The sequence below is a fragment of the Triticum aestivum genome, chromosome 6B (assembly GCF_018294505.1).
Source record: "Triticum aestivum cultivar Chinese Spring chromosome 6B, IWGSC CS RefSeq v2.1, whole genome shotgun sequence".
Classification (NCBI taxonomy): domain Eukaryota; kingdom Viridiplantae; phylum Streptophyta; class Magnoliopsida; order Poales; family Poaceae; genus Triticum; species Triticum aestivum.
The window spans coordinates 392,309,411-392,327,909 of NC_057810.1; positions in this window are offsets into that span (position 1 = coordinate 392,309,411).

An 18,499-nucleotide genomic window follows, 5' to 3' on the forward strand; every position below is an offset into this window, starting at 1 on the left:
GCCTGTAGGATTACCAAGCCAAACTGGTCGAAGTTGAGTCTAGAAATTCTTTAGTTATATAAGGGAATTGATTGTGGGATGGAACGTAAGGCTCTTTTTATTCCTTATACCTTATGCCCTTCTGATCTGAGTCATCTTCTCTTCTACGGGGATTAAGAACTAGGCTATCTCTTCTTTCTATTAGGATCACGTGTTACTAATCAGTAGGCTTATAAGTTTGTTGGATTTAAGCCTCAGTTTAGTTTCTATCTCTGTATGTTAATTGTTGATCTCGAAACCTTGATATTGTGCCTTTGAGTGGTTATGCCACCATTTTTGTGAATGTCTCAAATCTTTTCTGAGCATTTACAGCCGTTATGCTGTCCGAGTCATCCCAGGTTTCTAAATAGTCTGATGCATTTGCAAAATCCTTTCCCTCTGGTCTCGATGTTCCTTTATGCCAGCTCAATCACACTAATTGTTGAGTTGAGGTATTCTATTGCCTTGACATTATGTTGGAGTTACTATAATGACCTTAGGTGTCTCAGGGGATCATCTAGTAGCCTAGCCATGATTTATGCTCCAGTGTGATGACTTTGGCCGTCATTATCGAAAGCATCCCGTGATGCCATCTAGTAGTAGGTATTCTATCCCTGGGTTTTGAACCCGAGATTCACCCTACTTGCTTCATGTTGATAGTTTTGCTCGTTCCTTTAGGTTATCAGTAACCTTTGCATTAGTCCTCGATGTTCGTGGTATTCCTTTCTTCCAAATACTATGAACCGCTTATGGCAGATGTTCCTCGCTGATCGAAAGATCACAATCAGAGTGCTCTCGATGGGTTCTCGATTCTACATTGTGACTCTGCCAGTTCTACCTTTCTGCATGGGTTATCCGGAAGAAATATGTGGAATTCGTTCGACATGCTAAACCATGCATCCACAACTCAGAAAATCGCATGTTCCTTTGAGTTGCTCTCTTTAGTTGCATTCTGACCCTCGTCTATCAATTGATAGTCAAGAGTATGCGTGCGTTCGTTCATCGATGCCTATGACTCTTGTGGTCTGTCAAGCCATTCCATTCCGGGATGACTAGGAGAAACAAACTCCAGTACCTCTTCCATATCTAGGATTGGGTCAAAAAAGTTGTGCTCCACAGAACAAATTGCTAATCCAGCTTTTGTTCTGCTCTACCTTGGAGTATTACATATTTTATATCGAGATTGTTATAGGAATTGCACACCATCCTATGAACTCTTGGTACAGTGATACTTCTTGCCACCATTGTTCATTCCTCGGTTCCTGTGTTATTGTCACCGGAATGCCGACAAATGAATCATGGTGTGTGAAATCAATACTCCCAGCAACCTCGTTGCTTGGTAGTTAAAGGACAATAATTTCATTCCTAGTGTGTTGGTTATTGAATCATCATTCTGAGGTTGATTATGCTACCTAGTCCTTATTTCGGTGCACCCTTCGATTGATGAGTTAGGATCTTGTCAAGTCCTCACTCATTTGATCATATCGTCTTGCCCTCAAAAGCGAGATTGTTCTCGAGCTTAGTAACATACCGGTGGTTCGTGATTTTTCGAATATCTTCTCGAAAGTATCACCAGGCTGTCACCTGACTGTTATGTTGAGCTCGTGATCAAGTAGGTTTCTTGTGAACCACCTTCTCTCCAAGAATCGGTGTTAGATATCCCTGAGCTAGTTGGTTAAGCTAGACAACAACTTGGAGAGTTGGAAGATAAAAGCTTGCCTGACTTAGTTCGTTCCAAAGGGATATTCTTGTGTAGTGTGTGTTGGAGAAAGATGATATCTTCATCAATTGGTCCTTGTGATCAGTTGCTGGACCTATTGTCTTATCAATCCTTTGATTTGAGTGTGGGATATCGTCAAATCAAATCAGTACCAACGATGCTCGTAATGTTGTCTTATTCGTGGTTGATTCCTCGATCATACACCATTACATCTCTGGTCTGACCAATGCTACCACTTGTTCACTTAACTATGGAATTCCTTTTAAAAGGAAACCTAGATGAATTGTTGTTGAGCCCATTGACAACATCCTTGTCTCCTCCATGATTTTGTTGAACATTAAGCTAGTGTTGGAAACTTTTGAAAGCATTTGTCCATGCTAGTTCATGAAGCATATGTTCGGATGAAGGTAGTGACTTCCTTTAATTCATGTGCATCTGATGCAAGTTGCCGCCGTGGATTCGAGAAAGTCAATGTTGCTTTCTTTGGAATCATTCCAAATCAGTCATGCACACGTGCGAAGAATGCTGTGGTTTGAAGACTTGCAACCTTCAATCTATATGTATCCCTAGCACACCAAGCCACTGATTGATTTGTTCAAGGAGAAGGAGTTCCTCCATAAGAGCTAATCCGGACTTATGAAAGAACTTCGATACCCTCGTTGATGGTTCCCCCTCCTGAACTCGGTAGTGTTTTATTATAAGATTACCACGTGGTCATGCTTGTCTGGGACAACGTGTTCACATGTCTGTAGCAGAACCAGCTCATGTTTTGGAGCTTGCTATCGTAGTTCATCTCCCAAGAATCCCGCCACGTCATCTCGTCGATTTGTGTTGCAAACTTCCGTTTTTCTTCCTAGACTCGATGAGTCTCGAATATCCTGACACCAACCAGATCTGAATCTCAGGCAGATATGATGGTTGGGATATTTCCCAAGAATTATAATATTGGTCGCGCGATAACCGGTAAAGTGGATGTCGTGGCCAACACACCCAGCCGGAGGACCTATTATTGTGGTATCTTGATTGAAGCAGTTGGCCACCTTCCCATAAGGACTTCGTAGGATTTACTTCCTAGTTGTGCGTTATGCTTATTGTGTTCCCGAAGTCCGACCTTTTACTTGATGTTCTAGTTATCAAACCATATCTATGAATGGGATACACTAGCACGTCAAGGAGAACATTAGAAGCGGAGTGCTAAATGTCTCTCGGTCGATCATCCAGATTTTGTTTCCTTGGCCTCGCTAAGGTGAAATCTGAGAAAGTGTTATCTTCCTTTGCATCTGCATCCTCCATCACCATTCATCATGGTAGTAAGTTGTGCTACCGGACCCTTGACACGGATGTTGGTAAAACCTTGATGAATGTGGAAATGCTCAAGTTCTTGAGAGCACGCACAAGCGCTACGTCTTATCATCGGCACTAGCTGGGATTGCCACAGATTTCCTCAGTTATGCTATAACCACTCCAACAGTGAATTCACTCTCTATTGTTGGGTTCTTCCCCAGTTACTAGAATCATTCCCAGTGTCAGGACCCCGACTCGATGTCACATCGATCTAGCTGGTAACACCTCATATCACTTTGCGGCCTCACGCACGGTATCCCCACGGGTGTCGTCTTACCTTTTCCCGGGACCGTTTGCGCCTTTTGGCTCACGTATATGATAGTGTCGCTAGCATCCATATGATAAAGAGCCCGGGCTGACATGACTAGTCGTAAACCCAAAGTGGCACAGACTTACAGGGACAGGCATCCATGACCCAGCTTCGAACGTGTCGGTCATCAGCAAGTGGGTCCGGGCTGTAGCACTGGGCTAGCAGGACTCCGGTAAACCGGGCTGTAGCGGGCTAACAGGACTCCGGTACTCAAAGCGTGACATTTCCCCGAAGGGACAGACACAGGAACGAAGAAGGACACATGCCGGCCAGCCTAAGTGTTCCAGAGCAGTAGCAAGCTACCATGGCTCAGCGGTAACACTAGGAGACATTTCCCGGTAAGAGAGGCTACTAAAGATAAACAACTAGATAGTCAGATCCCACACATACCAAGCAGGACCCCGACTCGATGTCACATCGATCTAGCCGGTAACACTTCATATCACTTTGCGGCCTCACGCACGGTGTTCCCACGGGTGTCGCCTTACCTTTGCCCGGGACCGTTTGCGCCTTTTGGCTCACGTATATGATAGTGTCGCTAGCATCCATATGATAAAGAGCCCGGGCTGACATGACTAGTCGTAAACCCAAAGTGGCACAGACTTACAGGGACAGGCATCCATGACCCAGCTTCGAACGTGTCGGTCATCAGCAAGTGGGTCCGGGCTGTAGCACTGGGCTAGCAGGACTCCGGTAAACCGGGCTGTAGCGGGCTAACAGGACTCCGGTACTCGAAGCGTGACATTTCCCCGAAGGGACAGACACAGGAACGAAGAAGGACACATGCCGGCCAGCCTAAGTGTTCCAGAGCAGTAGCAAGCTACCATGGCTCAGCGGTAACACTAGGAGACATTTCCCGGTAAGAGAGGCTACTAAAGATAAACAACTAGATAGTCAGATCCCACACATACCAAGCATTTCAATCATACACACAATATGCTCGATATGTGCAAATACAACGAAGCATCACAACATGACTCTATGACACAAGTACTTTATTTAAGGCTCAGGGAGCCATACATAACATACACAAAGGTACGGGTCTCACGACCCAACATACAAGTCATACAGTCATACAAACCAGCAGCGGAAGTAACTTGTCTGAGTACAGACAACTAGTAAAATAAAAGAGGCTTGGAAAGCCTAGCTATACTACGTGGTCCTTCACAAGCTCAGGGTCACCACCTGGGTCTTTGGCCTACTCGTTGATGTCAACGTCTACATAGAACCCATCAGAAGGGGTTGCAGCGTCTTCTGTAAAAATGTAGATTATAGCAACATGAGTACAAAGGTACTCAGCAAGACTTACATCAGATCCTACATACATGCATAGTATCAAGAAGGGTTGGTGGAGTTATTGCAGCAAGCCAGCTTTGACTCTTGGCTAGGCTATCCTACGATACTCCAACTTGAAATGGTTTTGCGCACACGAGTCCACTACTCACCACTTCAATACACTACCGAGGATCCACCTCCGTCTTCCTACGGAAGAGCCATCCTCGGCACTCACACTTATCTTGAGGCTTTTAGTAGTTTCCATTTACTTATCTATGAACTGTATAGGCAACCAAGTAGTCCTTTACCGCGGACGCGGCTATTCGAATAGATCATGTTAACCCTGCAGGGGTGTACTTCTTCATACACGCTCTCACCACTTACCGTCGTTTACACGACATGTACTCGGCAACCTTCAAGCGGAAGCCCAACGTGGGTGTCGGCCACGACCTACCTAATCACCTAAGCCTCCAGTCCAGGTTTATCGCCTATTCAGGTTCCATCCGCAGGGAGTCCGGCCGAGGTTTCCCATACGGCCCCGAACGATGTGAACAGGGTTCCCGAGATACCTAACGGGTATTCGGTACACCCGGCCACGTACCTACGCATCACAGCCCACCCCTACGGTCAGCGCTGTCCACGGCCTCCAGTAGGCTACAAACACCAGAAACTACTTGCAACTCCTGGACGGAGAACTAGGGTGAATAAGAAGCCGAGAGGGTCCATTGGTTTCGGGCCCAATGCATGGTAGTAGCTGATTCTTAAATCACACATACAGATCTCAGTGCTTAAGGTCGGTTTCAATGAAACAACCCACCATGTACTCCTACATGGCCTCTCATCGATACCTTTACCAAATCGTGTTCACCACACCACTCTCATTACCGACATTAACATTTCACTCTAGCCCATCACCCAGATGAACCAGACCTGACACGACTCTAAGCATAGCAGGCATAGCAAGGTAGGAACAACACATACACATGGCTCAATCAACTCCTACACATGCTAGTGGGTTTCATCTAGTTACTGTGGCAATGACAGGTCATGCAGAGGAAATGGGTTCAACTACCGTGGCACACAGCAGTTTGAAACGCGTTGTCTTAATGCAGTAAAAGAGAGCAGGAGCGAGAACATGGGATTGTATCGATATGATCAAATGGTTGGTTGCTTGCCTGATGGTTCGATGCACTGATACGGTTCTTCGTTAGGGTAATCACGGTACTCCTCGGGGGCAGAACCTGTCGCAAAGGACACCGATACACAACCATCACCAAACAATGTGCAACAATATGATGCATGCATGAAACATGGCAATATGAGTGTGTTGGGCTAATGCAACTAAAACCAGAGGGGTTTGAACAAATTTGAATCAAAGATTCAAATTTCAAACTCAAACATGGCCTCTTTAAGTGCTTTTCCTTGTTCTGCTTAAAACATCAATTTAACTTGTTTGATCATGCATGAAAATAGTACAGATGGATAGATTGGATTTTTCTGATCATTTTTCATATATAATTTGTCCAATTTGGAGTTACAGAATAAAAGTTATGAATTTTTGAAGTTTAAATAATATTCTGGAATTTCCTGATTTAAATTAAATCCAGAAATTCAATTACTGCGTCAGCCTGACATCAGTGTGACGTCAGCAGGTCAACGGAACAGGTCTGGGTCAAACCTGACAGTGGGTCCCGCATGTCAGGGTGATTATTTTAATTAAAATTTGATTAAAACTAATCCTGTTTAATTAACAGGGCTGGGCCCCACCTGTCATTGACTCAGAGGAGTCAACCAGGGCCCACCCGTGGTCAAAGTCAAAGTCGGCTGCCGGCGTTTAGCCACCGGCGAGCCCGACGCGGCGGCGGAAGTGGTTTTGCCCATTTCGGCCACCAAATGGACCGCGGAGACCACCGGAGTGGAGCTGAGGACAACCCGCAGCTCTTGGCGGAGCCTGTTGGGGTCGGGGTGGCCGGAGTTGGCGCCGGCGACGACTTTGGCAGCCACCGGGGTTCGGTCGAGGATGAACTTGGCGCTAGAGGGGTCGGTGAGGCTCGTGGAGTGGCTGGTTAGGTGCTGTGGGACTCGGTGAGCAAGATGGACACCATCTTGTGGCCGGAGTGTGGCCGGAAGTACGTCGGCGACGAGGTCTGCGACGGCGCGTGCGGGTGAGCTTGGTGCGCTCGCTGTGGTGCTTGAGAGAGAGAAAGAGAGGAAGGGGAAGTTAGCCCAGCTCACTGTGGTCTTGATGGAGAGGACGGCGTGGTCGGGGACGAGCTGCTGCGGCGGCGACGGCGAAGGGGATCTCCGGCGATGGCGGTTCGGGCGAGGTTGGTGCGGCGGCTTCGAGGCACGCGAGCGCTCGGGGCTCGGCTAGCTCGAAGGAGTAGAGGACGGCGGAGCTTCTGGACAGGGTGGCGCGGCGTGGAGACGACGGGGAGCACGGCTACGACGGTGGTGCGGCGACGGTGGCGTCGGCCATGGCGTGGGAGCGCGAGGGAGAGGAGCTGGGGGCGAATGGAGGTGTCCAGGAGGGTCGGGGCGCGACGTGGAGCTCGTCCAGGCCATCAGGGCGGCGAGAGGGGGAGGCCGGGCGGCGTGCAGCTGCGTGGCGAGCTGCGGTGCCGCCGCCGAGCACCTTGGCTGCCTGCCTGGCAAGCCAAGCAGCTCGCTGGAGCGGTGGCCGGGCTGGGCCGGCCAGGTGGGCTGGCTGGTGGGCCTGTGGTGGCGCCAGGTAAGTTTTCCCCTTTTTTTCTATTTCTGTTTTTATTTAATATATCTGCAACTTTGTTGAATTAAATAAAATACCTAGGCAACTTCAAAAATCACCAAACTATTCCTGGCCCATAGTTGGATTATTTCCAACATGAAACATTTTAGTTTGGAGATATTTGAGCATTTAAATATTTTATATTATTTTAAATGCCCAAATTCAAATATTTATGATTTAATTCAAAAACCCTAGGATGGCCTAGGAAAATGTGCACCACTTTTGGCAGAGGTTCTGAACCAAGACAAAAATGATGGGCATTTTAGAAGGGCATTTCGGGTTCATTGAAAAATCATTTTAGTAACCCTAGTTGGTTTCAGAGAGGACTGGGGGTTCTGTCATCCCCATTTCAAGTTTCTGATGAAAGAGTAAACATGATGCAAAACTCTAATGCATGACTAGCTAGGGTGTGACAACTCACCCCCACTCAAACGAATCTCGTCCCGAGATTTGGGTTCCTCCGAGAAGAAGGCGGGATATTCAAGTCGAAGACGATCCTCCCTTTCCCAAGTTGCTTCATCCTCAGAATGGTGCGACCATTGAACCTTGAGAAACTTGATATTATGACGTCGCGTGGTACGTTCGGCTTGATCGAGGATACGAATGGGGTACTCTCGATATGTAAGATCATCTTGGAGATCAAGCGTTTTGTGCTCCACTTCATGGATAGGATCCGAGAAGCAACGCCTGAGTTGAGAAACATGGAAGACATTGTGAACTCTGGAGAGGTGCGGAGATAGTTCCAACTGGTAGGCAACTTCTCCTCGTTTGGCAAGAATGCGAAAAGGTCCAATGTAACGAGGAGCCAATTTGCCTTTGATACCGAAACGATGGGTTCCCTTCAGAGGGGTGACCCGAAGATAAGCCTTCTCGTCAACCTCGAAAGTCATAGCCTTATGTTTTCGGTCATATTGACTCTTTTGACGAGATTGGGCTGTTTTCAACTTTTCACGAACGATACGAATTTGTTCTTCTGCTTCCTGAATCATATCCGGGCCAAAGAATTGTCTTTCCCCGGTCTCTGACCAGTTAAGGGGTGTTCGACATCGTCGTCCATAGAGAACTTCAAAAGGGGCTTTACCCAAGCTAGATTGATAGCTGTTGTTGTAAGCGAATTCGGCAAATGGAAGGCACTTCTCCCAGTCCATTCCGAAAGAGATAACGGAGGCTCGAAGCATGTCTTCTAGAATCTGATTGACGCGTTCCACTTGACCACTTGACTGAGGGTGGAAAGCGGTGCTAAAGGAGAGACGAGTTCCCATAGCATTTTGGAAACTTTCCCAAAATCGAGAGGTGAAAAGACTTCCTCGATCCGAATTGATTTCCAAAGGAACACCATGGAGGGACACTATTCGGGAGATGTATAAGTCTGCCAGCTGGCTAGCGGTTATACTCTCACGAACAGGTAGGAAATGAGCTACCTTGGAAAGACGATCGACAACGACGAAAATAGCATTATTCCCTCTCTTGGTCCTGGGAAAACCGGTAATGAAATCCATACCAATTTTATCCCATTTCCATTCAGGAATAGCTAAGGGTTGAAGGGTACCAGCAGGCCGTTGATGCTCTGCTTTTACACGACGACAGACGTCGCAATTTGCAATATACTGAGCAATTTCTCTCTTCATCCTAGTCCACCAGAACCTCTGGCGTAGGTCCTGATACATCTTAGTACTACCGGGATGAATGGTGAGAGGAGATTCATGAGCTTCCTTAAGGATCAATCGCCTCAGGTTGCGCACTTTGGGAACCACTAGTCGATCCCCGAAGTATACGACCCCTTGATCATTAATGGAGAAGCAATTCGCAATTCCTTTCTGAATGTTTCTCTTGATGCGGGAGATTCCCGGATCTACCTTCTGTGCTTTGATAATTTGATCCGTAAGGGTAGGTTTTGCCACCAAGGTGGAAAGAAAACCTTGAGGTACAATGTGAAGGTTAAGCTTCCGAAATTCCTCATGGAGGAGCGGTTGACTTTGTTGTAACATCAGGTTGTTACAATAAGATTTACGACTTAGCGCATCAGCCATGACGTTGGCTTTCCCTGGGGTGTAGGTTATTCCTAAGTCGAAGTCTGTGATCAGTTCAACCCAACGTCTTTGTCGGAGATTCAAATCCGGTTGGGTGAAAATATACTTCAGACTTTGGTGATCAGTGAATATTTCGCAACGATTACCGAGGAGGTAATGTCGCCAGGTCTTAAGTGCATAGACTACGGCTGCAAGCTCTAGATCATGAGTAGGATAATTCTCCTCATGTGGGTGCAATTGCCGTGAAGCGTAAGCAATTACGTGTCGATCTTGCATGAGAATGCAACCTAGTCCTTGTCGCGAGGCGTCGCAGTAGATAACAAAGTCCTTGGAGAATTCTGGCGGTACCAGTACGGGAGCAGAAGTCAGGCGTCTTTTCAGTTCCTGAAAGCTGTGCTCACATTGTGGAGTCCATTCGAACTTCTTATCTTTCTTGAGGAGTTCGGTTAGGGGTTTAGCAACTTTGGAGAAGTTCTCGACAAAGCGACGGCAATAGCTCGCTAAGCCTAGGAAACTCCGAACTTGCTTGACCGATTCGGGTGGAGTCCAATTAAGGACGGCTTGAACTCGCTCAGGGTTAACAGCAATACCTTTACCAGATATTACATGGCCCAGATAGGTCACTTCTGACAACCAGAATTCACATTTAGAAAATTTGGCATAAAGGCGATGCTCTCGAAGTTTCTTCAACACTAGCCTTAAATGTTCGGCATGTTCTTCCTCGTTCTTGGAGTAGATGAGTATATCATCGAGATAAACTACGACGAATTTATCCAAATACTCCATGAAGATTGAGTTCATTAACCGAGAAAAGGTGGCTGGAGCGTTGGTTAATCCGAAGGACATGACGGTGTACTCGTATTGGCCATAACGAGTAACAAAGGCCGTTTTAGGAATGTCCGCGTTTCTGATTTTGATTTGATGGTAGCCCAACCTCAATTCCATCTTGGAGAAGACTGAGGATCCAGCGAGCTGATCATACAGATCATTGATCCTGGGAAGTGGATATTTGTTCTTGATTGTGACCAAATTGACAGGTCGGTAATCTACAACCATCCGGTCCGTACCATCCTTCTTCTTGACGAATAGGACGGGGCAAGCCCACGGAGATGAACTAGGGCGGATGAAACCCTTTTTCAAGGACTCATCGAGTTGTTTCTTAAGCTCGGCTAGTTCTAGGGGTGCCATCTTATAAGGTCTTCTAGCAATCGGAACGGTTCCTGGAATGAGGTCTATTACAAACTCAACATCCCTGTCAGGTGGAACACCTGGCAATTCCTCTGGAAAGACATCCGGGAAGTCACGGACTACCGGAACGTCCTCAAGGTCTGGCAAAGGGCTGGCGTTAAGAGAATATAATTGTCGCTTGGCTATTCGGGTCAAGACATTGACTATCTTCCCCGAAGGATGGGTGAGTTGAACAGTCCTAGAGAAGCAATCAATTTTGGCTTGATGAGCTGACATCCAGTCCATACCCAAAATGATATTAATATCCGAAGATTTGAGGGCTATCAAAGATGCGAGGAAAACAAGTCTGTCGACTTGGATTTCATTTCCATAACTTACCCTAGAGGTCTGCCATCTAGAACCAGGGGTAGAAATTTCCATAGTGGATGGCATGTCACAGAATGCAACACTATGCAAACGAGCATAATTTTCGGATATAAAAGAATGAGAGGCTCCTGTATCGAAAAGAACAGATGCCGGGTGGCAATTAACAAGAAGCGTACCGAGAACGACGTTGGGATCCTCTTGAGCTTCTTCGGCAGAGATACAGTTGACATGGCCACGTGAAGCGGTGACCGGCTTGGCGTGGAATATCTTTCCTGTCGGCTTGCCACGGCCAACAGCTTTAGCAGTTTGATTGGGGTTGGTCTGGGGACACTCACGCATATAGTGACCAGATTCCCCACATTTGAAACAAGTCACGGAACTGGTACGTGAAGGAGCATTATTGGTTGGACCCCATAGGGCTTGGCCGGTGCAGACTGTTGAACAGGGCGAGGCGCCTGGAAAGATGGCCTCGGTGTGAACCTGGGTGGCAGGGCGGTGTTGGGTACCCACATGCGGCGCTTCTGAGGACCAGCACCGGACGAGGAACCCATGTCACGTCCATGCTTGCGTGTTGCGTCATAGTCAGTCTGACCGGTTTCAGCACTGATGGCTTTGTTGACAAGTTTCGAAAAAGATGTGCACTCATGCAGACGGAGGTCGCGGCGAAGCTCAGGACTAAGGCCCTTACGGAACCTTGCTTGCTTCTTGGCGTCAATAGACACTTCCTCAGTTGCATATCGGGCGAGATTACCGAACTCTCTGCTATAGGCATCCACAGAAAGTCGGCCTTGGGTGAAACTGCAAAATTCTTCACGTTTACGGTCCATGAGACCCTCCGGAATGTGATGTTCACGGAAAGCCTCGCTGAACTCAGCCCAAGTAGTGACATGGCCCACTGGGCGCATAGCTCCATAATTCTCCCACCACAGACTGGCGGGGCCTTCAAGATGATATGCAGCAAAGGTGACCTTGTCAGCCTCCGCTACCAGCGCGGAACGCAGCTTGTGAGAGATACTGCGAAGCCAATCATCAGCGTCGAGAGGCTCGACGGAGTGGTGGAACGTGGGTGGATGTAATTTGATAAAATCACTGAGTGACACCACGTTAGTCCTCTGATGGTGTGCTGTGTTCTGTTCAATACGCTCCAACAAACGGTTGGTCTCCCGCTTGTTTCTCTCAGCTTCCATCATAACCTCGGCTAGTGAAGGAGGTTGAGGCAGATTTGCATCCCTAGCTTCACTGCCTTCGGCCTGCTCTTGGGAAGCAGGGTTAGCGCGCGTGTTGACCATCCTAGGTAAACAAGACAATGATTTAGTCAGAATGATAAAATTCCGACATAGGATACATAATGTAAGGAATAACTCGGAATGCAAGATGATCATCCGTATGACATGGTAGATACAGAAACTGCTTCTTTTATTCCATCGTCATACACACCATACAGGGTTTAGTACAAGACCAAACAAAGTACTAATACGGTGAAAAGAGGATTACATCTCATCGGAGGCATTCCAAGCTCCTATACATTATTTTTCTACACCTCCGGAAGGAGTACAGACTAGGTCATATCCCACGAGTCACGTAGGACGATAGACGACATAGCTAGTGCGAACCAGTGTTACTACCACTAACTCAGACCGATCCGTAGTAGTCCTCGTAGAAGTCACCTCCATAGCCTGGAAGTTCAACATGATCATCCGGAAACAGACGGTCTCGCGGAGCTTGTGGACCATAGGGGCTAGGATGAGGCCTTGGACCAACAAACGGTGGCCTGCGGGGACCGCGAGGTGGGGTGATGCCTCCTACATCACGCCAAACCATCACGTCCGGCAGAGCAGATCTCACAGGATAGAGATCGCGCATATCTGAATATCCAGCTTGCACCGCCGGTGCGAACCGAGTCAAAGTAGCCCAGTGGTCAGCACGGGTATTGAAGAGCTCTAACCTTAAGGCCCGATTTTCACGGTCCTTATCCTCGAGCATCTCAGCAGTGGTGCGAGTCCGTGAATCCTCCTGAGTGGAGTCAGCATAGATAGCCTGGAGATACCCTTGTGCTCCCGGAAGTGATCCTGGCATATACCGGAAATCAGAGTCCCGAAATAAACCAGATCTGACTCGCATAATGGTCATCATAGAGTAGGCGGCGTCCTGCACAGCCATCTCAATGGTAACCCCGAGTCCATAGGAACAGTGAAGAGGCTCGGTGGATCCAGGATAAGATGGAAATATCCTGATAGTGCAGAGATACTGGCTTTGATTAAAATCTCGGAATTGCTCTTCGACCGTGTACTCAGGATACCAGCGGTATCCAGCCTCAGTCATTACCCTGACCAACTTGGCAGTATGGCCGGGTACATCTAGACATCGAGTCAGGCGAACCACTTGATTGAGGTCGCGAGTGGCCATCTGAAAGCACAATCATAATGCAAAGGCATTAGAATTTCTAGCAAAATTTCGGCAGCATAACAGCTGTAAATGCTCAAAAAGGATTTTGAGACATTTGACAAAGGATTTCGTACACACTCAACATCATCATATCAAAGTACTGAACCATTCTGGCTACATAATGTGGTAGTAGAACTGAACTAGGCTTGTAACCATCAAACTTATAAGGTACTACTGATTAGTAACACGTGATCCTGATAGAAAGAATAGATCCTAATTCCTTATCCCCGGTGGAAGAATGGACTGACTCAGATCAGAATGTCATAAGGTATAAGGAGTAAAAAGAGCCTTACGTTCCAACCCACAAACAATTCCCCTACATATAACTAAAGAGCCTTACGTTTCAACATTGACCAGTTTGGCTTGGAGAACCTACAGGCAGTCCGGCTCTCATGCCAACGCTGTCAGGACCCCGACTCGATGTCACATCGATCTAGCTGGTAACACCTCATATCACTTTGCGGCCTCACGCATGGTATCCCCACGGGTGTCGTCTTACCTTTTCCCGGGACCGTTTGCGCCTTTTGGCTCACGTATATGATAGTGTCGCTAGCATCCATATGATAAAGAGCCCGGGCTGACATGACTAGTCATAAACCCAAAGTGGCACAGACTTACAGGGACAGGCATCCATGACCCACCTTCGAACGTGTCGGTCATCAGCAAGTGGGTCCGGGCTGTAGCACTGGGCTAGCAGGACTCCGGTAAACCGGGCTGTAGCGGGCTAACAGGACTCCGGTACTCAAAGCGTGACATTTCCCCGAAGGGACAGACACAGGAATGAAGAAGGACACATGCCGGCCAGCCTAAGTGTTCGAGAGCAGTAGCAAGCTACCATGGCTCAGCGGTAACACTAGGAGACATTTCCCGGTAAGAGAGGCTACTAAAGATAAACAACTAGATAGTCAGATCCCACACATACCAAGCATTTCAATCATACACACAATATGCTCGATATGTGCAAATACAACGAAGCATCACAACATGACTCTATGATACAAGTACTTTATTTAGGGCTCAGGGAGCCATACATAACATACACAAAGGTACGGGTCTCATGACCCAACATACAAGTCATACAATCATACAAACCAGCAGCGGAAGTAACTTGTCTGAGTACAGACAACTAGTAAAATAAAAGAGGCTTGGAAAGCCTAGCTATACTACGTGGTCCTTCACAAGCTCAGGGTCACCACCTGGGTCTTTAGCCTACTCGTTGATGTCAACGTCTACATAGAACCCATCAGAAGGGGTTGCAGCGTCTTCTGTAAAATGTAGATTATAGCAACATGAGTACAAAGGTACTCAGCAAGACTTACATCAGATCCTACATACATGCATAGTATCAAGAAGGGTTGGTGGAGTTATTGCAGCAAGCCAGCTTTGACTCTTGGCTAGGCTATCCTACGATACTCCAACTTGAAATGGTTTTGCGCACACGAGTCCACTACTCACCACTTCAATACACTACCGAGGATCCACCTCCGTCTTCCTACGGAAGAGCCATCCTCGGCACTCACACTTATCTTGAGGCTTTTAGTAGTTTCCATTTACTTATCTATGAACTGTATAGGCAACCAAGTAGTCCTTTACCGCGGACGCGGCTATTCAAATAGATCATGTTAACCCTGCAGGGGTGTACTTCTTCATACACGCTCTCACCACTTACCGTCGTTTACACGACATGTACTCGGCAACCTTCAAGCGGAAGCCCAACGTGGGTGTCGGCCACGACCTACCTAATCACCTAAGCCTCCAGTCCAGGTTTATCGCCTATTCAGGTTCCATCCGCAGGGAGTCCGGCCGAGGTTTCCCATACGGCCCCGAACGATGTGAACAGGGTTCCCGAGATACCTAACGGGTATTCGCTACACCCGGCCACGTACCTACCGCATCACAGCCCACCCCTACGGTCAGCGCTGTCCACGGCCTCCAGTAGGCTACAAACACCAGAAACTACTTGCAACTCCTGGACGGAGAACTAGGGTGAATAAGAAGCCGAGAGGGTCCATTGGTTTCGGGCCCAATGCATGGTAGTAGCTGATTCTTAAATCACACATACAGATCTCAGTGCTTAAGGTCGGTTTCAATGAAACAACCCACCATGTACTCCTACATGGCCTCTCATCGATACCTTTACCAAATCGTGTTCACCACACCACTCTCATTACCGACATTAACATTTCACTCTAGCCCATCACCCAGATGAACCAGACCTGACACGACTCTAAGCATAGCAGGCATAGCAAGGTAGGAACAACACATACACATGGCTCAATCAACTCCTACACATGCTAGTGGGTTTCATCTAGTTACTGTGGCAATGACAGGTCATGCAGAGGAAATGGGTTCAACTACCGTGGCACACAGCAGTTTGAAACGCGTTGTCTTAATGCAGTAAAAGAGAGCAGGAGCGAGAACATGGGATTGTATCGATATGATCAAATGGTTGGTTGCTTGCCTGATGGTTCGATGCACTGATACGGTTCTTCATTAGGGTAATCACGGTACTCCTCGGGGGCAGAACCTGTCGCAAAGGACACCGATACACAACCATCACCAAACAATGTGCAACAATATGATGCATGCATGAAACATGGCAATATGAGTGTGTTGGGCTAATGCAACTAAAACCAGAGGGGTTTGAACAAATTTGAATCAAAGATTCAAATTTCAAACTCAAACATGGCCTCTTTAAGTGCTTTTCCTTGTTCTGCTTAAAACATCAATTTAACTTGTTTGATCATGCATGAAAATAGTACAGATGGATAGATTGGATTTTTTTGATCATTTTTCATATATAATTTGTCCAATTTGGAGTTACAGAATAAAAGTTATGAATTTTTGAAGTTTAAATAATATTCTGGAATTTCCTGATTTAAATTAAATCTAGAAATTCAATTACTGCGTCAGCCTGACGTCAGTGTGACGTCAGCAGGTCAACGGAACAGGTCTGGGTCAAACCTGACAGTGGGTCCCGCATGTCAGGGTGATTATTTTAATTAAAATTTGATTAAAACTAATCCTGTTTAATTAACAGGGCTGGGCCCCACCTGTCATTGACTCAGAGGAGTCAACCAGGGCCCACCCGTGGTCAAAGTCAAAGTCGGCTGCCGGCGTTTAGCCGCCGGCGAGCCCGACGCGGCGGCGGAAGTGGTTTTGGCCATTTTGGCCACCAAATGGACCGCGGAGACCACCGGAGTGGAGCTGAGGACAACCCGCAGCTCTTGGCGGAGCCTGTTGGGGTCGGGGTGGCCGGAGTTGGCGCCGGCGACGACTTTGGCGGCCACCGGGGTTCGGTCGAGGATGAACTTGGCGCTAGAGGGGTCGGTGAGGCTCGTAGAGTGGCTGGTTAGGTGCTGTGGGACTCGGTGAGCAAGATGGACACCATCTTGTGGCCGGAGTGTGGCCGGAAGTACGTCGGCGACGAGGTCCGTGACGGCGCGTGCGGGTGAGCTTGGTGCGCTCGCTGTGGTGCTCGAGAGAGAGAAAGAGAGGAAGGGGAAGTTAGCCCAGCTCACTGTGGTCTTGATGGAGAGGACGGCGTGGTCGGGGACGAGCTGCTGCGGCGGCGACGGCGAAGGGGATCTCCGGCGATGGCGGTTCGGGCGAGGTTGGTGTGGCGGCTTCGAGGCACGCGAGCGCTCGGGGCTCGGCTAGCTCGAAGGAGTAGAGGACGGCGGAGCTTCTGGACAGGGTGGCGCGGCGTGGAGACGACGGGGAGCACGGCTACGACGGTGGTGCGGCGACGGTGGCGTCGGCCATGGCGTGGGAGCGCGAGGGAGAGGAGCTGGGGGCGAATGGAGGTGTCCAGGAGGGTCGGGGCGCGACGTGGAGCTCGTCCAGGCCATCAGGGCGGCGAGAGGGGGAGGCCGGGCGGCGTGCAGCTGCGTGGCGAGCTGCGGTGCCGCCGCCGAGCACCTTGGCTGCCTGCCTGGCAAGCCAAGCAGCTCGCTGGAGCGGTGGCCGGGCTGGGCCGGCCAGGTGGGCTGGCTAGTGGGCCTGTGGTGGCGCCAGGTAAGTTTTCCCCTTTTTTTTCTATTTCTGTTTTTATTTAATATATCTGCAACTTTGTTGAATTAAATAAAATACCTAGGCAACTTCAAAAATCACCAAACTATTCCTGGCCCATAGTTGGATTATTTCCAACATGAAACATTTTAGTTTGGAGATATTTGAGCATTTAAATATTTTATATTATTTTAAATGCCCAAATTCAAATATTTATGATTTAATTCAAAAACCCTAGGATGGCCTAGGAAAATGTGCACCACTTTTGGCAGAGGTTCTGAACCAAGACAAAAATGATGGGCATTTTAGAAGGGCATTTCAGGTTCATTGAAAAATCATTTTAGTAACCCTAGTTGGTTTCAGAGAGGACTGGGGGTTCTGTCATCCCCATTTCAAGTTTCTGATGAAAGAGTAAACATGATGCAACACTCTAATGCATGACTAGCTAGGGTGTGACACCCAGCAATTGCATTTTCTTCCCAGCTTGCACCGCCAATGTGCCATTCTACCACGGGTCTCTTCCATTTCCGGTGATAAGCAAAATTCATCCATTACGTTGTCTTCAACAAGGTAATCCACATCATCCAAGTCCGAGTATGCCATTCTACCGACCCCCTCCAAACGATTGCTGTGATTTGCCTTAGGCTGATATAGAGAGTCTCAATGATCTCTATATCAAAAGTAATTCTTTTTGCCACTTAAGATAATAATCTACGAATCACCCTCCTCCAGGATGTTTCGTCGTGGTATCATGGCAACTCAACTCCTCGCTACATTGACAATCGTTTGCCACCCTCTTAAGCGTGAAATTGTTGTCTACTTAGTGAACCTTCGTCATCCGTCTCTTTCCACCCCTCTTGATGTGTATCTCGTGTCTCAACCCGAAAGATGGTTCTATGTCTCATTCCGTGAGTTGATCGACCTCCAAGAAGACCGATCCTTCTAGAGTTTTCCTTTCCTCTTCTTGTCATGATTAGCTGGAGTTCTCAGAGCAAGATGACAAGACAAAGATGGTGTTCGAATCA